At 36.1% G+C, this 20,463-nt stretch overlaps 1 protein-coding gene across 2 annotated transcripts in view; it reads right to left on the minus strand.

Moving 5' to 3' along the window:
• NLGN1 (neuroligin 1) overlaps positions 1 to 20,463 on the minus strand; it is a 909,691-nt gene that overhangs the window by 854,387 nt on the left and 34,841 nt on the right. The window contains exon 1 of one of the 2 annotated variants that reach the window (XM_011944140.1): positions 18,105 to 18,173. The exons of the other annotated variant lie outside the window; for it this stretch is intronic. The gene's annotated coding sequence lies outside the window, so the exon portion shown is untranslated. Of the gene's footprint in view, positions 1 to 18,104; positions 18,174 to 20,463 lie in introns of those variants that run through there. 2 annotated transcript variants of the gene reach the window in all.

Raw genomic sequence — 20,463 nt, forward strand, 5'->3', positions numbered from 1 at the left:
TTGGGGATTTGTTTAATCCCTAACAAAGTGGAAACAGGAAATGAGAATTGTTGGTGTAGCTAATTTTTTTAAAAAATGCGTTGAAATTTATTTGTGCATTCATTAAATAAATATATTTTAACTGAGTTTAGCAATGGGCTGAGCATTAAGAAAATGATGAACAACAAAACAAATTACTGCTCTAAGATCATGTAATTTAATCTAGAGGAAGAGATGGGCTATGAGCTGAGCATTAAAAATAAAATACCCTCTTATTTCTTATGTTAACAGAGTGTCTCCCACCACTGAGGCAAAAGATGCTAGATCTTTGCTCTTTCAGACTCTCTGCGGCTGGAGAATGGGTACATGTATTAGCCAATGAAACCTTAGTGGCATCTGCTAGTGTCTTCTCAAAGGGTATTTCTTCCTTAATGAAATGTGAAATAGTGAAAAATAAACATCTCCTAAGTGCAGACACAATACTTAGAAATGCTGCAGCTGCCTTGCAACCATAAGAAAAAAGCCAAGGGGATTGCAGAGCACCAACATCCCTGAATTGCTAAATTAAATAACCCTAAAACTTCCCACATTCAACGTTCTTCTCAATAGAAAAATAAATCCTCATTTTTTAAGTCACTTGTATCTGGGTATTCAGTAACTTGTTACCAAAAGAATCACAACTCACTTGTAGATTAGAAAGTGGGTAATGAGGAACTGGAAACAGAGGTTAGACTGCTCTTGGATGAGAAGGAGCCATTGACGATGGGAGAAGTAGCTGGATCTGGAGTTTGGGGAGGAGTTTGTGGGATTTTTTGTTTGTTTGGGTTTGGTTTGGTTTTTAAGAGAGAAAAATTTGAGCATATTTAAATAATTATTGGCAGGATCAAATACAGAAGAGAAGATAAATGATACAGAAAAGAGAAGGATCATCTTTAGGTTGAGATACCTCAGAATGAAAGAAGGTGGTATGTCCAGCACCATATTGCTCCACAGAACACTAGTGATCCCTCCCTCTTTCTAAAAACACTTTCTTCTGATGTCTGACCTTCAGGATCATGCAAAAGCAAAACAAAACAGAGCAAAAGAAAAAAATATTTTCTTCTTTTTGCACTCATGACATAAACACTAGTGATTTCCCTCCTCTCTCTCTCTCTCTCTCTGTTTCTTCTCACTTTCCAATGCTTTCTCTACTTTTGCTGAAATTCCTAACACAACACTGAGGTATACCCGGGGCCTCAGTCCTTACTCCTCTTCTACTTTCCATAGTTCTAAATCCCATCAATATCACAATGACATCCAAATGTACATCTCAGGCCTTAATTCATCTCTGTACCCTGGACTGTCTCCTTAATATGTCAGTTTGGATTCTTCAAATCCTGAAATCTCAGAACTCCTGGTTGTGCAACAATTACCTATCACCCATCTCCCTAACTCCTATTACACACACCACACACATGCATGCAAAATACATGCTTCTTCTACTTCCAGGATTTCACTCTTGCATAAATGCCAATCTTGTCCACCTAGCTGCCTAAACCAAAGACCTGGAATTATCCTCGGTTCTTTTCTTTTTCATCATATCCACCTCCTCTTATATTCAACCCATAAGATAGCCTTATTGCTTTATTTCATACATACTGAATCTCAACTTTAGGTCAAGCCACTATTATCTCTCAGCAAGACTACTGTGAGATCATTCCTGTTTCTTCTGCTCTTGCTTGCCTATAAGAATTTAACCTTCGGGTGTCATCTAAAGTTGTCTTTTGTAAATACAGATAAGATCACCTCTCTTCCTTATTTAAAATCCTCAAAGGGCTTCCTATTACATGTAAAATAAAACTCAAATTCTTTAGCATGACCTCTAAAAATCTAAATGATCTGAACTTGTTTATCCTTACAGTTGCATCGCTCCCCCAATTTCCTATATTTGTCTCACTCAGGTCACACTTGTCTTTATGCTTTGCAAACCTAGCCTCTGTGAATATAACTCCCTACACTTATGTGGTTCAAAATCTGCACAACCACATGTATAAACCCTGATTCAGGGCGTTGAAACCTGCTGTCCTCTGTTCTTGGTACTATTCCCCCTAATTTTGGAATGGCCTGACTTCTCAATACAAATGTCATTTAATAAGGATGAAAATTATGATGATAATAATGATAATGATAATTAAGCCTAATGTCCTCCTCAACTCATTCACAACCCTTCTGTGTCTTTCTCTGTGCCTCAGGATATCCTTCACGAACATGTCTAGATTCCCTTATCATGAATTCTGATTGGATGTTCTGATAGTAAGCAATGCTAGAAGATTAAAAAATGGGAAGAGATAGGTTACGGTATCAACCTCCCATGTTTCTTCCCTGCCAAGCAACTCCTCTTTCATGGATTAGTTTCCTTATCACCACAGCTCTTGTCAGGGAATCCATATACAAGAGCAGCTAAATCACACAGAAAATAATCACCTTTATAGTAAGATTATGGAGACTGAAGGAAGATCATATGCTGAGCTCCAAAATACACCAGTGATCATTTTACACAGCTACTGCTCCCACCAAGCTCTGGTAAATACTTTCATTCTTTCCTTTTGCCTCTTCAGGCTTATAGGGAGTAATGGCTTGGCTTTCTACTGTTACTATTACCTGGGTGATTTTCCACATACTGCTGGTTCCATTAGCTAATCCTAAACATCTATAAATGGCCCCTTTATTAAACTCTCTTCATCTTAACTCTTGAATGAGCCAATTGGTCTTTGACAGATACTATAGCTATATTTATTGAATGCTTCCTGTAACCCAGGTGCTATTCTAAATACATTGCACATATTTAAATCACATTGACACTAATATGTAAATACTGACAGGGCTCCAATTTTACAAATGAGAAAACTCAGAAACAGAGAGTCTAAGTAACTTGCCTGACGTTACTCAGGCAATAAGTGGTAGAATCTGAACCTCAGTCCATGTTCTCAACATGCTGTATTGCTTCCCAAGAGGTATCATTCCTTGCCACCCTAGTTCTTGCTGCCTTCTCCACATCCTCACCTCCTGTCTTGTCACTGCTTCATGTCACCTCTTTACTCTCTCCTTAGAGCTTATCAGTTTTAAAAATATCATTTATATTTATTTATGATGATGATAAATTATATATGTCACCATCACTGGGCCAAGTGTGCCCAAATATCTGGTTAAACATTATCTCTGGGTGTATCTGTGAGGGTGTTTCTAGAAGAGATTAGCATTTGAATTGATATCTTACTAAAGCAGATGCCCCCCCCCCACCCCCAAGTAAAGCAGATGGTTGTATATCATCCAATCACTTATGGGCCTAAATAGCACAAAAAGGTGGAGGAATGTTGAATTTGCTTTCTGCCTGATAGTATGAGCTAGGCCATCATTCTTTCTGCCTTCTCACCTGTACTGGAATCTATACCATTATCTCTGCAGTTCTCAGGCCTTCAAACTACACTGGCTTTTCTGGGTCTCCCGCTTATAGATGACAGATTGTAGAACTTCTCAGCCTCCATAACAGTGTAAGCCAATAACATAAAATAAATCTTTATAAACATATATATAATATGTTTATATATACACACACACACACCCATATATACACACAGGCTAACCTTGTTTTATTGTGGTTTCCTTTATTATACTTTCCACATAGTGCATTTTTTATAAATTGAAAGTTTATGGCAATCACGTATCAAACAAGTCTATCAGCACCATTTTTCCAACAGCATCTGCTCACTTCCTGTCTCTGTGCCACATTTTGGTAATTCTCAAAATATTTAAAATGTTTTGATTACTATTGTGTCTGCTAGGGTGATCAGTGATTGATATGGTTTGGATATTTTGTCCCTGCTGTATCGCACATTAAAATGTAACCTCAAATGTTGGAGGTAGGCCTATTAGGAGGTGTTTGGGTCATGGGAGTGGATCTCTCATGAATGTATTGGTGCCTCCTCATAATAATGAGTCAGTTCTTGCTCTTTCACATGAGATTTCGTGGTTTAAAAGAGTGTGGCCTCTACTCCCCTTGCTCCAGCTCTCACCATGTTAAGCCATGTTTGTGAGATTCCTGAGGTTCACAGGCCAAAATAAAGCCCCCTTCTTTATAAATTATCCAGCCTCAGGTATTTATTAATTGCAATGTGAATGGGCTGACACTGTGATCTTTGATGTTACTTTTGTAATTGTTTTGGAGTGCTGTGAACTGCAGCCATCTAAGATGGCAAACTTAATTCATAAATGTTGTGTATGTCCTGATTGCTCCATCAGCTGGCCATTCTCAAGTCTCTCTCCTTCTGCTCCTGCCTCCCTAGTCCCTGAGACACAACAGTGTTAAAGTTAGGCCAGTTAATAACCCTACAATGCCCTCTCACTGTTCAAGTGAAAGAATAGTCACACATCTCTCATTTTCAATCAAAAGTTGGAAATAAGCCTAAAAGTGTTACCTACTGAACACACAAATGATAAAAAAGCAAAATAATGTGTTATTGTTGATACAGAGAAAATTTTAGTAGTCTGGATAAAAGAACAAAACAGCTACAACATTCTCTCAAGCTAAGCCTAATCCAGAGCAAGATCCTAGCTCTCTTCAATTCTATGAAGGCTGTTAGAGGTGAGGAAGCTACAGAAAAGAAGTTGGAAGCAAGGTTGATTTGGTTCATCAGTTGAAGGAAAGAAGATGTCTCCATAACATAAAAGTGCATGTAGAAAGTGCTGACGTAGAAGCTGCCACCAACTTATCCGAAAGATCTAGCTAAGATCACTGATGAAGGTGGCTATAGTAAGCCTGGCTTGTAGGCTTTCTTCTAAAGAAACATGATACCAGAAGATGATACCATCTAGGAATTTCATAGCCAGAAAGAACAAGTCAATGTCTGGCTTGTAGGCTTCAAAAGAAAGACTGACTCTCTTGTTAAGGGCTAATGCAACTAGAGACTTAAGTTGAAATTAATCATCATTTATCCTTGTGGAAATCCTAGGACCCTTAAGAATTATGCTAAATCCTCTCTGCCCGTGCTCTATAAATAGAATATCAAAGCATGGAGGACAGAACACCTGTTCACAGCAAGGATTACTGAATATTTTAAGTCCACTGTTAAGACCTACTGTCCTGGAATAAAATGTCTTTCAGAATATTACTGCTTATTGACAATGCACCTAGTTACTCAAGAGCTCTGATGGAGATATACAAGAGATTAATGTTGTTTTCATGCCTGCTTACACAACATTCATTCTACAGTCAATGAATCAAGAGGCAATTTCAACTTTCAAGTCTTGTTATTTAAGAAATACATTTCATAAGGCTATAGACAGATTGATAATGATTACTCTGATGGATCTGGGCAGAGTAAATTGAAAACCTTCTGGAAAGGACTCAGCATTATAAATTCCAATAAGAGCATTCATGGGAGGAGATCAAAATATAAACATTAGCAGAAAAAAGTCAATTCTAACCCTCATGGATGACTTTGAGAGGTCAAGTCTTTAGTGGAGGAAGTAACTGCAGATCTGGTATAAACAGCAAGAGAACTAGAATTAAAAGTAGAGCCTAAAGATATAAATGAATTGCTGCAGTCTCGTGAACAAACTTCAATGAATGAGGAGTTCCTTCCTATGGGGAAGCAAAGAAAGTGGTTTTTGGAAATGGAATCTCCCAGAGAAGATGCTATGAACATTGTTCAAATGACAACAAATGATATAGAATATACATAAATGTAGGTGATAAAGCAGCAGCATAGTTTAAGAGGTTTGATTCCAATTTTGAAAGAAGTTCTACTGTGGGTAAAATCCTATCAAACTGACTTGCACATTATAAAGAAATCTTTCTTGAAAGGAAGGATCAATCAATGTGACTAACTTCATTGTTGTTTTATTTAAAAACAAACAAACAAACAAAACCCTACCAATCCCAATCCCCGCACTTTGGGAGGCCAACGCAGGAAGATCACTTGAGCCTAGCAGTTCAAGACCAGTTAGGCAACATAACAAGATCCCATCTCTACAAAACACACACACACACACACACACACACAACAGTAGCCAGGTGTGTTGGCATACACCTGTTGTCCCAGTTACTTAGCAAGAACTGCTACAGCCTGGCAGGTGGAGGCTGCAGTGAGCCATGACTGTACCAGTGCACCCCAGCCCATGCAAAAAGAAAATATGAGACCCTTTCTCAAAATAAAATAAAATAAAATAAAATAAAATAAAATAAAATAAAATGACATGACATGAAATGAAATAAAATATAAATTACCATAGCCACCCTAATCTTCAGCAACTACCACCCTGATCAGTCAGCAGCCATCACCATTAAGACAAGACCTTCCACCAGCAAAAAGATTAAGACTCACTGAAGTCTCCAATGATCATTAGTACTGTTTAGCAATAAAATATTTTTAATTAAGGTATGTACATTTTTAGACAAAATGTTATACATTTACTAATATACAGTGTCATGTAAACACAATTTATATATGCATTGGAAAACCAAAAAATGTCTATTACTCACTTTAGTGTGTTATTTACTTTATTGTGATGGTCTGGAACTGAACATACAGTATTTCTGAGGTATCCCTGAATCTCCCATTGTACTATTAGTCATCTATCTATCAAGTAATCTCTCTCTCTCCTGTGGGCTCTGTTTCTCTGGATAACATTGACTAATGCATTTAAATATGAGTTTGTGTTCTGTCTCTACTGTGGAATGATAGGTACTAGAGACGAGGAAAACAGATCTGTTCATATCAGTATCCACCGTGTACAAATGATACATATTGTAAGTATTCAACAAAACATGATTTACATGTCAGCATAGCAATAAGAAAATTTGAATGTGAAAGCCGGCAAGAAAATTAGGCCAGGCACCGTGGTTCACGCCTGTAATCCCAGCACTTTGGGAGGCCGAGGTGCGTGGATCACGAGGTCAGGAGATCGAGACCATCCTAGCTCCCACTATGAAACACCCTCTCTACCAAAACAATACAAAAAATTAGCCGGGCTGGTGGCGGGCCCCTGTAGTCCCAGCTACTCGGGAGGCTGAGGCAGGAGAATGGCGTGAACCCGGGAGGTGGAGCTTGCAGTGAGCCGAGATCGCACCACTGCACTCTAGCCTGGGCGACAGAGCGAGACTCTGGCTCAAAAGAGAGAAGAAAAGAAAAAAGAAAGAAAGAAAATTAATGGAATTTGCATGTGATAGCTTTTATTTTCTCTGTAAAGCAAAAACGGGTAATCTGCTCACAGTAAGGGCACGGTGGATAGATCAAATGTCTGTTAGAGGTGGAGAAGTTTTGAAATCCTCATTGCACAAATCGGGAAACTAAAGAAGAGCAATCAAATTGCCAGGTTCTGCTAAGGTTGGTCAGTGTGAACTGAAAGTGTTCCCAAACTTCCCTGTTCTCTGAGGTTCTAAAATAATGCTTGGCCTCCCTGATGCAAGCACAAAGAAAACCCTATGGGGGTCAACAAAAATGCAGAATAAGGCTGCTGATATGTGGAAAACGCAATGGCTCCAAAGTTTTAGCAATCTGAAGCCATTTAATGGGGAAAAAAACTGTCCAACATATCTCAGTAGGCTCTAAAAGCATTACTCTATTAGTGCAGGCAGTACCAGTTGAGCTTACTGTATAGGAAGAGCAAAATGTTCAGGAATTGGAATCAGTTCAGCCATGCACTAGCTATGAGATCATTGGCAAATTATCTAACCTCTCCAAGTCTCAGGTTTTGCTTCTATAAATTGAAACATGTATAAAGAGTTTTGAGCCTGGATACTAATCTTTAATGAACTTAAGCTTTAATTAACCATACCTATGGAACAGGTCATTTTACTATAATACCAAATAAAACAAAAGACACCAATCGACAGGAAACCATAATAGATCTTCACACAAGTACTTGGTTTTTTTTTTTAATATATGCCCTTGCAAATTGCAATCTTGAAGCAGCAGAAAAAAACACCGAAGAAAATATTTTCTTTAATGTTAAAGGGCTACAAAATGTAATATATGTGTGTGAGTTTGTGTGTATATATATACATACATACACAACTATATACTGCAGTATCTATCTATCCAAGTGTATATTTATATATACACACATATATACACATATATGTATATAAACACACATATGTATATATGTAGATAGATAGATAAATAGATAGACAGACAGACACTGCAGTATATAGTTGCAAACATCCAGCCATTGAGGCCAGGAAATATAAAAAATAAACTAACATAGTAAGGGCATTTTCAAGTTTTAACTTTTTTGAGAAATGTTCCATTTTCTTCAAGGAACAAAATTAAATAAAGTAAAATAAAGAATATATATATATATTTGAAAGACCAAAATCCACACATTTGTGTTTAAATTAATAGTTGTAATTTTTAGCTTATAAATCAGCTATGCAGAAGTTGCCTTATCGAGACTGGGAGAAAAGATGGTAGAAGGTGGAATAAATGTATACCAGATCTGCCTGAAATCACACCCGTGCTCATTTCATTCAAGCAGAAGTCTAAATTTTATCTTCCATTTTATAGATATTAAAGCCTATTCATTTTGATGAGCAGCATTACCTGCTCTCCTTCTGTTATACAGATATGGAGCCACAGACATCTATCGTTTTATCTAGGCATACAACATAATATCAAATATGAAATTGATTTTATAACAACTTTAGAAGAGCAGCCGTTACACTTTTTAAAAAGATGTTTAAGTCAGGATTTTATAAACAAGACTATAAGTCTAAATTCCTATAATCTTAGTATTGAATTCCAGTGATACTGCCTTTTTAGAAAGATGCCCAGTATATGTGACATTTTTCAAACTATATTTTGTACAGATCTTTTCAAGTTAAAATTATACACAGATATCACAAAAAAAATAGAGTGGAGCAAAAATTATGAGCAAATTAATACTGAGGTATTGATATAATCTTATGTTGCTTATTATCCAAGAATGTATGTTCACTGATCAGTTAAGTGAGCCATTTATACAATGATATGCTGTCAATGAATAAGCATGAGTGGGTGTAAATTATCTATTTCAAAAGTGTATTACCTTGAAAAATATGATCCCTTCAAATTCTTTACAGCATTACAATTTTCAATATTAATGGTTATGGGTTTAACTAGCACTATAGTCTTTCTACTAAGAAAACACAATGAAATTGTTCTCTAGAAAATAATTCCAGCTTAAAAGTAATGTTTACACATTTTTCTTACTAAAGCAACAAAAATTCATAAATTGCCAGAAAAGTAAACATTGTTGAAAATTGAAAATTAAATACGAAAAGGCCAAGTCTGAAAGTAAATTTTTAAAATGTGCTATGCGCATCCTTATTGATACTGCACATACAATATATATGTTTATTTACTTCTTTTTCCATTCTCATTAAATGCTTTCAAAAATAGAAAATAATTTTCAGTAAAATCTCAAAGCAACAGAAATCATAATTGATAAAGTTATATATAATGGTATTGGGAGTACAGTTTCAAAAATTAATAATTTAATCACAAAGAGCTTCAATTTATCCTTTTATATATAACTATATATATAGTCATAGTAAAAATATAAAAATTGGGCAATTGGGCATTCAATTTTTTTAAAAACTTCTGTTTTTTTAGAGACAGGGTCTTGCTCCATCACCCAGGCTAGAGTGCAGTGACATGATCATAGCTCACTGCAGCCTCCAATTCCTGGGTTCAAGTGATGTCCCCACCTCAGTCTTCCTAGTAGCTACGATTATATCCACTAGGCACAACACCTGATCGGAATTTAATTTTAAATCTTGTGTTTCCACTTTAAAATATACAGCCATTTGCCTCCCCTGGAAAGATTGGTGCCATAAGTGTTCTATTATAGACCCCAACTGGCTTCAAACCACTCTGTCATTTCCTCTAAACTGGTTGTATAGCATCATATTATATTTAGTTAGCATTATAGGTTGCTGGCTTACTTAAAAGATACATGTAATATGTGTATGTGTGTATCTTACTTGTTAGACCAAGTCATACTATAACTAATCAGGCAAAAGTATAAATTTTGAAAGATTTATTACTACAACTAACAGCAGGCAAGTGTTAATAATATTAACATCCTTAAATTCAGAAACTCTAGGCTATACTGTTTGCCATGGTGTTTATTATCAAATCCTGCAACCCTCTGATTAATAGAATTAATCAAACACCTTTCAAAAGTTAATTTTTTAATATTTTAATATAATCTTGAAAATAATTTTATAGTTGTTTCTAGTCTAATATTAAGACTCAGTAATTACTGAAAGTACACAAGAAAACTAGTGTAAAATTTAAACCTTTCAATACAAACACCCCCATCCAGTCATTTATATGCTAACAAAGTGAAGTTACAAAAATTAGCCCGTAGGAATCTCTTTTTCCTTGGAGAATATTACACACATTGAATGTTACACATTATTTTTGGCTGGATTCAGGAACAATGTGATCTGCTTTATTAAAAGGAGAGATGAAACCAATTTAACTGTATAATGAAAAACTTGTTTGATAGAAAATATGATTAGTAATTTTACATGAAAAATAAATATTTGATACATTTTAAATACAATGGAAATAACTCAATACTCTTTATACCCAAAAAATCCCACTTACTTTTTTATAGCGTTAATATTTTCATATTTAGGCCAGGTGTGGTGGCTCACACCTGTAATCTTAGCAGTTTGGGAGGCCGAGGCAGGTGGATCATGAGGTCAGGAGATCGAGACCATCCTAGCTAACATGGTGAAACCCCATCTCTACTAAAAATACAAAAAATTAGCCAGGTGTGGTGGCGGGTGCCTGTAGTCCCAGCTACTTGGGAGGCTGAGGCAGGAGAATGGCGTGAACCTGGGAGGTGGAGCTTGCAGTGAGCTGAGATCGCACCACTGTACTCCAGCCTGGGAGACAGTGAGACTCCATCTCAAAAAAAAAAAAAAAAGAAAAAAGAAAAAGAAAAAAGATTTTTCATACTTAATGATTTTAAAATAAAAAATAAACAGGTAATGCACTCAATACAAATCATTGCACACTGAAAACTGGGTAACAGATTTAAGATCCCAAATGTTACTGGCATTTTTCTAACTTGCAAAGACACATTCATTACTGCAAATTTAAGTTAATTGCTGTTTATACATATTTTTACATAATTTGAGTGCAAATGTCATGGTTTTGAAGTTAAAAGGGCTAATATGTACCTACAATACAAAATTTTCAGGTTCATTTCAAAATACTAAAATTAGATTAATACAGAAGGCAACCAGGAATTTACATCATGACCTGGTGGTTTAACAGATTTAACATATACTTCAAATACAGGCATACCTTGTTTTATCACACTTCTCTTTATTGGGCTTTGCAGAGAATGTATTTTTCACACATTGGAAGTTTGTGGCAACTCTGCATTTGCCAAATCGATTGGTGTCATTTTCCCAACAGCATGTGCTCGTTTTGTATGGCACTTCTCATGTATTTCAACTTTTTCATTATTACTACATCTGTTACGTAGATCTGTGATCAGTGATCTTTGATGTTTCCATTGTGATTGTGCCCGGGTGTTGGAAACTCCATTCACAAGGATGGCAAACTTAACCTACAAATATGTGTGTTCTGACTGCTCCACTAACCATCCATTTCCCCATCTCTCTGTCTCTCCTCCTGCCTCCCGATTATCAGAGACACAACAATACTGAAACTAGGCCAATTAATAACCCTACAATGGCCTTTTACTGTTCAAGCGAAAGAAGAGTCACATATCTCTCACCTTCAATCAAAACTAGAAATACTTAAGTTTTGTGAGGAAGGGATGCCTAAAACCAAAATAGGCCAAAAGCTAGGGCTCTTGTTTCAAATGGTTAGCTAAGTTGTGAATGCAAAGGAAAAGATCTTGAAGAAAATTAAGTGTGACTCCATTGAACACAAAAATGATAAGAAAGCAAAACAATGCATTATTGCTGATATGGAGAAAGTTTTAGTAGTCTGGATAAAAGATCAAACCACTTACAACATTCCATTAAGCTAAAGCATAACCCAGAGCAAGGCTCTAATGCTCTTCAATTCTGTGAAGGCTTAGAGAGGTTATGAGACTACACAAGGAAAGTTGGAAGCTAGCAGAGATTGGTTCATGAGGTTGAAGTTAAGAAGACATCTCCATACGTAAAAGTGCAAGGTGAAACAGAAAGTGCTGGTTGGTGTAGAAGCTGCACCAATTTATCCAGAAGATCATTGAGGAGGTGGCTACAGAAAGAAACAGATTTTCAATGTTGGTGAAACAGCCTTCTATTAGAAGAAGATACCATCTAAGACTTTCAGAGCTAGAGAGAAGTCAATGCCTGGCTTGCAGGCTTCAAAAGAAAGACTGCTCTTTTGTTAGGGGTTAATGCAACTAGAGACTTTATGTTGAAACCAGTGGTAATTTATCATTGTGAAAGTCCTAAGATCCTTATGAATTATGCTAAATCTACTCTGCCTGTGCACTATAAATAGAATAATAAAGCCTGGATGACAGCACTTCTGTTTATAGCATGGATTACTGAATATTTTAAGCCTACAGTTCAGACCTATCCTTTCAAAATATTACTGCTCATTGAAAATGCACCTAGTCACTCAAGAGCTCTAACGTAGATAGATGTACAAGATTAATGTTGTTTTCATGCCTGCTCACACAACATTCATTCTGTGTGGGGAAAAAGAGAGGTCAGCCTGTTACTGTGTTATTATAGATAGAAGTAAGTTTAAGAGACTCCATTTGGCTCTGTATTTGAGATGCTGTTAATCTGTGACTCTACCCCCAATCTTGTCCTTGCTAAAAACATCGCTGTGCTAATCAAGGTTGAAAGGATTTTGGGCTGTAAGGAATGTGCTTTGTTAGCCAAATGTTTAAAGCCTGCTTGTGGTTGAAGGTCAGTACCACTCCCTTAAATCTCAGTAAAAGAAAAACATCTGTCTCCTGCCCATCCCTGGGAAAATGTAACATTTCTGTGTATCTGTATGCCTTACTGCTGATTTACTCCCTTATCTTTTTGGTAATAAATACTGAGGGAACTCAGAGACCGGTGCCAGTGTGGGTCCTCTGGAAGCACAGCACTGGCCCCCTGGGGCCTCGCTTTTCTTTCTCTATACTTTGTCTCTGTGTCTTTATTTCTTTTCTCAAGTCTCTCGTTCCACCTAGTGAGAAGCACCCACAGGTGTGGAGGGGCAGGCCACCCCTTCAATTCTGTAGCCCATAGATTAAGAGGGAATTTCAACTTTCAAGTCTTATTATTCAAGAAATACACTGTAAAGCTGCCACTACCATAGATAGTGATTTATCTAATGGATCTGGGCAAAGTAAATGGAAAACCTTCTCAAAAGGATTTACCATCCTAGGTGCCACTGAGAACATTTGTGATTCATGAGAGGAGATCAAAATATCAATATTAGCAAAAATAAGTTAATTCAAACCCTCATGGATGACTTTGAGTGGTTTAGTCCTCAGTGGAGAAAGTAATTGCAGATTTGGTTAAAAAAAAAAAAAGCAAAAAAACTAGAATTAAAAGTAGAGCCTAAAGATATGATTGAATTGCTGCAATGTCATGAACAAACTTGAATGGATGAGGAGTTGCTTCTTATGGATGTCAAAGACATAAAATCTACATTGTTGAAATGACAAGAAAGGATTTAGTACATCACATAAACTTACTTGATAAAGCAACTAAGAGAGAGAATTGACTCTAATTTTGAAAGAAATTCTACTGTGGGAAAAATCCTATCAAACTAACTTGCATGCTACATAGAAATCTTTCCTAAAATGAAGAACAAACTGATGCAGCAAACTTCACTGCTGCCTTATTTGAAAAAGTTGCCAGAGTCACCCCAATTTTTAGCAACCACCATTCTGATCAGTCAGTAGTCATAAACATCAAGGCAAGACCCTCCTGCAATAAAAAGATTAAGACTCACTGAAGGCTCAAATAACCACTAGGATTTTAGCTTTAAGTATTTTTAAATTAAGATACGTATTTTTTTAGATCCAATGGTATTGCCTACTTAATTGACTACAGTATAGTGTAAACATAACTTTTATATGTGCCAGAGAAACAAAAAGTTTGTCTGACTCATTTTGCTGCAATATTTGCTCTATTTCAGTGATGTGGAACAAAACCTACAATATATCCAAGGTGTTCCTGTACCTTTTTTTTTTGCAAGTGAATAAGCAATCCTTTTAACAATAGGAAATAAACTTCAACTTTTTCAAAGATGTGAGATGAGCACATTTTTCCTTGTGTTCTACATCTTGGGACACATTTTATGGGAATAGAAGCATAAAGTATTTACTCAACCTCAAAATAATTCCTCTATATAGTTTCCTGCATATTTCTTATTTGGCTCCCATTCATCCCTTGGATTAAATCTCACAAGTTTATAACCATTTGTTAATATAATACTAAAACTCAACAATGAGCCTCAACAGGTTTAGAAAATCATTCTCCAGGCTTTAAACCAGTGTTTCTTAACAGGTGTTAAGAGAAAAACGAAAGAATGTGGTATGTGCTATGGGGGAAAAAATTCTTCCCTTATGTAAATAAAATTGGTTGCCTAAGCATTAAGCAGACTCCAACAAGCTCTTTTCTTTCCCAACAAGCTCTTTTCTTTCCATAAATTTTTCTTAAATATGCTAATCCAGATTGCTAATATCCAAGAGAGGAATTTAATATGAGACATTTGTCAAGCTGTTTTGACCAAGGAAATCTTAGAAAGTGAATATCTCTAATAAATTGTGTCTCCACTGAATTGAATTTGGAAAATACTGAAATATTTCCCAGATAAGTCTATTTTTAAGGAACTTTAGAAGAGATAATCCCAAAAATGTCCACACAGTAACTATCATTTTTACTTTTCTTGCTAACAGATAACACTGTTCCCTCTTCTTACATTCAAGGTGAAAAAAAGGAACATCCAGTACCCATTAACTCCCTGAAAGCAATTGTATCTTTATCTTTTCTGTCTACTGAATAATTCTAATTCCTTTAATCTTTCTTTAGAAGTCCCATTTTAAAACATGTGAGTGACTATTAGTGCTCCCTAAATCTTCCACAGTTTTTCTATATATTCTTAATAATTTCAGCTCTAAACTTTGAAAATAAAAGTGAAAAATTAAATAAAACTTTTTTCTCAGTGATTCATAATTATAACAGTTATCAGTATTAGAATTATATTATTTTTAAAAATAGGAGCACTATATTGCATACCATTTAGAAAAGACTGCATATTGAATCCGTGAGCCCAGAATCCAGGGAAGAAATTCTGGATCAAGTTGGCATGTCTTTTAACTTAGTTCTTTCCTTCATTTCTGTCAGTTTTTTCCTTATATAGTCTTAATAAGAAAGACAATATGCATAAGGCTCATTTTTTTCACCTTATTTAAAATCTATTCCTATCTTAACCAGGAAATTGGGTTTCTGGTATAGAAACTTTATAACACAAAATATTTATGCATCTAGGATATAAGATTTTCTCCATCATAAAATGAAAAGGGTTTTGATTTGGAAACACAGTCCAAAGAGGAAAAAAAAAACCACCATTAAAGTGAAATTTATCTCAAAATAACCAAACCATCAAAGGCTTATTTCTATTTTCTTAAGAGAAAAATATATTCATGCCTATCTGCTATAAACCCCAAATGAATGAATCCTTCAGGACTAGCTTCCCTTGATAATAAATCTGCAATGTTAAAGAAAAATCCAAAATAACAAATTGTATAATCTTTGGGGACTTGGATACTTGAAAACTCAGTCTAAGGGCTGAAATGAAAGAAACAGACCAGTAAATTGCTAGTTTGATGGCAGAGGGGATGGTGGCAGTGGTTAAAGGGTGACTGATAGCAGGGAAGGTAGGATCAGGAAGGCAAAGATAGCAGACCTTTGTCTGTAACACAGCACAGCACGTGTGTGTGTGTGCACGAGTGTGTGTGTGTGTGTGTGTTTGTGGATGGGGGTGGTGAAAGTAATGGCAGCAGCTGAGGCAAAGCCAAGAGTGATGGTGGCAAGAACAGCAATGAAAGAAACAGCACACGATGCACAATACTTGGCATGTTTGTAGTCTGGAGGCAAGATTTAAAGAAAATCAAAAGTTGGTAGCCAAATGAGAGGAAATCAAGTCCACTAAGCTGAATAAAGAGGCAAGTCAGACAACCAGCTCCAAGACAAGTACCACAGAATACAACTGGGATTAGACACACTGTCATATCCATCAATGTTCAAGAGCAGGAGGAGCAAGGGGCTGCACACAGGAGTGCTGGATAAATTCCAATGCATGTTTTATTGCAGCTGCAACTGTCTTTTAATATTGTAGCTGAAAAAGCCTCATCTTTCTTCATTCAGTCTTAAAGGGCTTCTGGTCACAGTGTGTAATTAGGTCTTTATAGTAGATGACCGAGTCCTCTCAGAAAGCAGTAGTTATGGTCACAATAGACGCATGTAGTGTTGGGGGTGATGGACAATACCAACAGCTGAAAATCTACCTGTAATAATTAAGAAACCAGGGGATAAAGAGCAGGAGGAAGCAACAGTCAAATTATTCCAAGTATAGGTACTTTCTAAACAGATCATGACTCTCTCTCTTACACTCTGTTCTCCTACCATTGTCTTGCATTTGTTGGATTTTTAAAAGAAGCCAACTATCAAGGGGGCCTGGGTGGATGTAGCTTATGGAAGCCAAGATTAGCTTCTCAAGGCATAGAACAAGACAGAGAAGAGCAGAACATGGATCTGGGTGAGTTGAGTTACAGATAACAACCTGCAGATATGTTACGGAATTAATAGCTAAACCATGCCTAAAATTAATGCCCTTGGTCACAAATATAGAGTCTTCCCTGTTTGACTTCCCTAATGTAAGGTCCTCAAATCATAAGAGATGGGTCATGAGTGGTAGGAAATTCAGAGTTATTAAAACATGTTCCAGAACTCATGTGTGTGCCATGTATTACTTGCCAAAGAATGGGAGTCACTAATCAGAATAAACAAAATTGTGTGAGGTACAGCAGTCTTCTGAAATAATTTTAATATTGGGAAATATATTCTAGATATTTCCTTCTTAGTATATTTGGATGGTGACAATGAAAAATTGTTTTGCTTTTAACGGTGGTCATTTAAAACTGATTTCTTAATTTCTTAGCAAAGGTTAAATAATCATTTCTGTCTCTTCTTCAACAAGTGCTGGGTTCACTCGGTGTTTGATAAATTCATTTAAAAATGGAGTTACAGACACGCTCTAACAACATGCATCTTCCTTGTTGACTAAACGCATGGTACGGACTTTTACTACATTTTTTTCTTTCTTGCTTGCTTTTTTTTGAGATGGAGTCTTGCTCTGTCACCCAGACTGGAGTGCAGTGGCACAATCTCAGCTCACTGCAGCCTCTGCCTCCCAGGTTCAAGCAATTCTCCTGCCTCAGCCTCCTGAGTAGCTGGGACTACAGGCATACACTGACACACCTGGCTAATTTTTGTATTTTTAGTAAAGATAAGGTTTCACCATGTTGGCTAGGATGGTCCTGATCTCCCAACCTTGTGATATGCCCCCACCTCAGCTTTCCAAAGTGCTGGGATTACAGGCGTGTGCCACCGCACCCAGCCTACTACATTTTTTTTTTCTAAAAATGACTTTATTGAACTGATTATAAATATCACAAAATAATGCTTCCATGAACGTAAGATTTTCATATGTGTGTGTATGTATATACCATCAAAACAGAATCAAACTTTATAACATAAAAACTTATATATTTAAAGTGAAAATAATAGCTGAAAAGGGTAAAGAAATTTTCAAAAATAAAACCTATTTTTCTATGGCAGATTATGGGGGTGGAAGGAGAAAAAGTGTGAGAAACAGTAGCCACACTCAAAGCATGGTTAAAGGATTATACCAGCTTGTCAAAATTATATTGCATATTGTATGGATAAAAGTATTGAAATTGTTCAACAGAAAAATCATTGGAACAAAAGAGGTAAGTCATGAGTATGGTGGATGGTCAGGAAACACAGTTGCTGTTTTTCCATGGGAGCTTTTGTTGCTACTTTTCTAACACTTCAATGATTGAAAAGAAATCAAACTGCTGCGAGAACTTACTGCCACTCCAGTGAGCCCTGGGGGATTTGTCACAAATTTGGAACTTGAGTGGCCTCAAGCTTCACAGGTCTGCTCCTCAGAAGTGACAGAAAGCAAAGAGAAAGCAGAGCATTAGTTACATGGAACTGAGCACCTACATATTTTCAAATGGTGGGTGAACTTCAGGCCACCTTTTAAGTTTTACATTAGACCAAACAACCAAAAAATTTCCTCTAAAGCATGTGCTATTCTTAGGAGTTTCCAACAACAACCATTATTTTGTAGCTATTCACAGATAATTCTGAACCTACTCTTGCCTAATAGAAAGCTTCTTAAACACTGAAAATTGGATAAATAACTACAATACAGAGTGACTTTACAACTCCCTTTAGACTATTTTATAGGGTGTCATTTTACTAAAAACCTCAAAAAGGATAGGAACATTCAAGGAACTTAGCTCTTGATCCCAGAGAGCTGGTGAACATCAACAGCTTATTCTGATAGTAGATTGTAGAGAGTGCAATTGACTCTAGCTACACGATGCCCTGTATTCCCTGAATAATAATATCATGACTAGAAAAAAGTGTGTTTACTCTTTGTCTGCACTTTAAACAAAAGTGTACCACTTGAAGCATTTATTCAAATATTGTTTCACTCTAAATCAGTGTTTCTTAAGTGAGGCCCGTGAATTGTAATCACCTGCAGTGTTTGATCAAAATGCAATTTCCTAGCCCCCATTACCAGGTAATTCATATGCATGTTAACATTTGAAAACCACTACTGCAAAGAACTCATGTATTATATTAGGAATAAGAATATGAACATTAGAATCTACTTTGCTATACTGTTTGATACTCTTAAGATTTTATGAAAAAAAGGAAAGTTAAGGAGAAAATAGTTTGAGTAATTTGAATATGTCTAAAAATTATCTAATATAAACTATAACACATAGTTTTAAATTTCTAATTCCCCACCTCTCCTGACCCCCACTTTCTAGTTAAGGATTTTGGATTAAAGTCGATTCTAGAATTCTGAATAATCGTGTATTTTCTACTTCCACAGTCTAGAAGAAAAGAATCTAAGCTTAAAAAGCAAGCAATATTTTGGCTGATTCTTAAATACTTTTAAAAGGGCCTCACTATTCTATATTTCATCATTTTATATAGTAAATCATAAATCTTAATACTAATTAATGAATTTTTAGGACATTTTTATTTAAGCAACTTGTTTCCCATAAATTATATAACCTAATCCAGAAGCTTCTCAACTACAAAGAAGTATCAAATCAAGAAAACTTCCATTATGCATAAAGTGATAGAACAACTGATGTTTTAGGAAGTGCTCGATTAAATACATATAAGGAGGGAGCAAAATGATCAAGAAATTGGTTGGTTATAAATTAAACACTCAACGTACAAATAAAAACTTATCTATGTATCAGCAATAAAGGGAGAAAATAGAAAAAAAGAAAAAAAATATATACCATACAAGCAAAAATATAAAATAGCTAGAAATCTAAGAAAGCTAACAATGAAACTGTAAATTTTACTGAGGGACATGAAAGATCAGGCCCTCTTCTCTTTTCCTTCTTTTTCCTTACTGAACATTATTAAGCTAAACTATCTTAATGGGGGAGGGTTTGCATCCAAGATGGCCCAGACAAAGGGATCAGAGCCTGAGCATGGTGAGGAGAGGTTTCAGACAGGGAGGGAACACTGTGGGGAGCTAGAGGATTGGCAGAATGAGAAGTCATCGAAACAGAGGCAAGTTCAGACGTAGACTGTTCAATCCCAAACAGGATGAGGGTGTTCCTGCAGGAGGGCAGCCCAATAAGGAGCATCAGAGCCCAGGTGGGGTGAGGAGGACATCTGTCAGAGGAAGGCACAGTGGCAGCAATGGGAGACTGGTTCAATACAGGGCAATTGGTCAAATAGGTAAATATCTTAAGAATAATAAAAGCCGTGTTTTTTATTAACATAAAAATGTTGCAAATATGAAAAGGGAGAAAATCCAAATAATTATGTGGTGTTTGATTAGAATTTTAGGTAGTAGTGTGAACTCATTATTTTTAATAGAAAGATATAGAAATATAAAGAGATATAAATTGGATAAATATGTATTTCCCAACTCTGTCCACTGAGAGAGCCTGTGAGTTCCCAAATAGTAATGAGGATACCCAGCACTCAAATATTGGCTTCAAATATCACTGTTCTCTAAAAAGAAATGAGACTTCTAAAAGATAACACAGGAAATAAGTCTAGAGGACTTTGAGTTTGGCATTAACTTTTATACACCACTCCAAAGACACAATCCACAAAAGAAATAATTGATAAGCTGTACTTGACTACAATAAAAAATATATGCAAAAGACACTACTAAG

This window comes from Colobus angolensis, unplaced genomic scaffold (genome assembly GCF_000951035.1).
Source record: "Colobus angolensis palliatus isolate OR3802 unplaced genomic scaffold, Cang.pa_1.0 Scaffold228, whole genome shotgun sequence".
In the NCBI taxonomy this organism is placed as follows: Eukaryota; Metazoa; Chordata; class Mammalia; order Primates; family Cercopithecidae; genus Colobus; species Colobus angolensis.